This window comes from Octopus bimaculoides, chromosome 16 (assembly GCF_001194135.2).
Source record: "Octopus bimaculoides isolate UCB-OBI-ISO-001 chromosome 16, ASM119413v2, whole genome shotgun sequence".
NCBI lineage: Eukaryota > Metazoa > Mollusca > Cephalopoda > Octopoda > Octopodidae > Octopus > Octopus bimaculoides.
Window position 1 is genome coordinate 26,468,242 of NC_068996.1, and position 3,321 is coordinate 26,471,562.

The following is a 3,321-nucleotide window of genomic DNA, read 5'->3' on the forward strand; positions in this document are numbered from 1 at the left end:
CCCCAAGATTTCGAGTTTGATTCCAGGCAGTGACCTCAACAACAACAACAACAACAACAACAACAATGATAATGATAATAATAACATCGAAAAATACCTTAGGAATGAGAACCTAGGTTCGAAATTTCCCCAAGACACCTAATGTGAAGGCTGGAGGGTATATCAGCTGAAACATTGTGTTAGCAACAAACAAGATGAGGACAAATATCTGTCAAATGTAAATAATGTACATAATTCCTCATCTCTTAAATATAGAACTGAACAATGATGATTTTTCTCTTTTGATTGATTTCATTACCTCTCAGTATTCCCCCTCAGATCATGGGATTCCAATAATACAACAGCCATGCAGTACACAATACACACATACACACACCTCTAACTTCGATTTGTTATCCCCAGTCCTGTAAAAAAATCTCTTTACCTTTTTATTTTCATTAATCTAAACATCCATTTTCTTTGTCCAATATTCCTGGGAGGGTTGCAGATGGATCCCCAAGTATGAACAATGGAGATTACTGATTTTATCGAACTGCCTTGCTTTTGGTCTACTCCTAGATCTCCTGCCTGTTGGCTTTTTAAAGTTTGGACCTTATCCTATTAGTTTTTTTTTTTTTTTGCTGAACCACTAAGTTACAGTGACATAAACAAACCAGCATCAGTTGTCAAGTAATGATGGAGGATAGACACAAGCACAAAGACGCACACACATAAATACACACACACACACACACACACATATATACAACTAACATGTAATGTCAAGACAAGTAGACAGTAACACTACCAACCAAATATGTGTGCATGTGTATGTATGTATATATGTATGTTTCTTTGTTTGTCCCTTACCACTGCCGGATAACTGGTGTTGGTTTGTTTGCATCTCCATACCTTAGTGGTTTGACAAAAGAGATAGAATAAGTATCAATCTTCAAAAAAGTAAGTACAGTGGTTGATTCACTTGATTAAATCCCTCCAAGGTGGCACCCTAGTATGGCTGCAATCCAATGACTGAGACAAGCAAAAAATAAAAATTCTGTGTGTGTGTGTGTGTATACATATGTATGGGTATATATGTGTGTGTGTGTGTATGTGTGTGTGTGTGTGTGCATATATACTGGGTCATCCCATAGATAATGCAGTTTTTTATACTTCTTTTATTTTTCAAAATTAAGATAAACAAAGTTCTTTTTTAATCCAAAATATACTCTCCTTCATTTTCTACAATGCTCTTCCATCTATCTGGTAGACTTGCAAGGCCCCTCTTCCAAAATTCACTTGTCCATGATAAGAAATACTCTGCCAGTACTGATCTGACCTTGTCTACAGAATTCATATTTTTTCTGTCCAGATGATTTTGAAGACTGCAGAATAAATGATAATCAGATGGGGCAATGTCCGGTGAATATGGTGGGTGGGGCATCATTTCCTATTCAAACTGCTCCAGACTTTGGATTGTCAACCTTGCTGTATGTGGATCAAACATTATCCTGATGGAAGAACACCTTTCCTCTTGAAATCAAAGATGGTTGTTTCTCTTCTAGTGCTGATTTGAGCCACTCAAGCTGCTTGCAGTAGGTCTCCTTTGTTACTGTTTGGTTTGGGTTTAAAAGTTCAAAATGAACTAAACATTTCATATCCTACCAAACAGATAACAACACCTTACATGGGTAAAGATCTTCTTTAGCCTGGGGCGCTGGTGTTTCTCCTTTCCCTACCCACTGTCTTTGGCACTTGACATTTTAATAGAGAACCCATTTCTTGTCACCAGTCATTATTCAGTCCCCAAAAAGGTTCATTCATGAGATGTGACAGCAAAGAAGAGTACACATTCACTCTCAGTGCACGATTAGACTCAGAAAGTTTGTGAGGAACCCATTGACCCAATTTGCTGATTTTTCTGATGGCATGCAGGTGTCGATGAATGGTTGATGACGAAATCCAAGTTTCTCTGCTAGTTCCTTAACAGTTATGATGGGATTTTGTTCCAACAGGGTTTGCAGGATGTCCTCATCGATTTCTACAGATCTAGGATGAGACTTATCTTCTAGGCTGTAGTTTCCAATTCAGAATTTCTGGAACCATTGTTGACACTGGCTTACACTTATTGTCCAATCCCTGTATATTGCATTAATATTCCTCACACTTTCTGTTGCATTGTTGCCATTATTGAACTTATAAAGCAAAATATGCTGAATATGCTCCTTTGTCACTTTGCATTATAACTTTGGAAGAATAACTGTTAAAATCGAACTGCACTCTTCAAAACTTGCACTAAGAATAAGGACAACATAAAATTACTACCTGTTTTTATAGCAAGTTGATGCAGGTAGTTTATCCCATCCCACTCCAACTTTTAGTTCATGCGATTGAAAAAACTGCATTATTTATGGGATGATCCAAATGTATGTGTGTGTCTACACACACACACACACACGCACACGCACACACACACACACACACACACACATATATATATATAAATAATACAAAGAATATGTATGCATGTATACCCACATATATGTACATACTTAAATCTACATGTGTATATAGATGCATATCAGGGTACAGGACGTTAGAAAAATGAACTACAGACAACGGAACGAACACATAAGAAAACAGATAGCCACTTGGAATTAATCCTTCAACAGCTGCCTCCATTCTAACTAGATATTTCGAAGATAAGGCAGAACGTACCCTAGAATAGTCTCTTCTTGAGTAGTGGATCGACCCACTAAACAGAGGATTCCAAGGTGGCAAACACAAACCAAGACAGGAAAAAATGGACAGTGAAAACAACATTAAAAAGCCGTACGGCCAAACGCGAATCTGGTATTGAACGCTAGTGATAGGACGAAGCTGGATGGAGAAAAGACAGTTCATCTCGCCTTCATAGTGGCTGGAGTGAAAAGAGAGAGTTGACCACAGGTCACACGTGAGCAGAGAGGATGGTAGAGGGAGGAAGTGGAACAAGGAGGAAGAGAGAGATGTGTATAGCAGTGAAGTAGAAGCCAGGACAACAGAAGGAAGCAGAGCGAGAGGGGGAGATGGGTAAGAAGAAAGATAGATAGGTAGATAGATAGAGGGATAGATAGGTAGATAGATAGAGAAAAATAGATAGATAGATAGATAGACAGAAAGATAGAGTCGCGTCAGAAATATAAAGTCAAAACTTACTTGCAAATGGACGCGTAGCGTTCAATGATATAATAATACAAAGAATATGTATGCATGTATACCCACATATATGTACATACTTACATCTACATGTGTATATAGATGCATATCAGGGTACAGGACGTTATATATATATATATATAT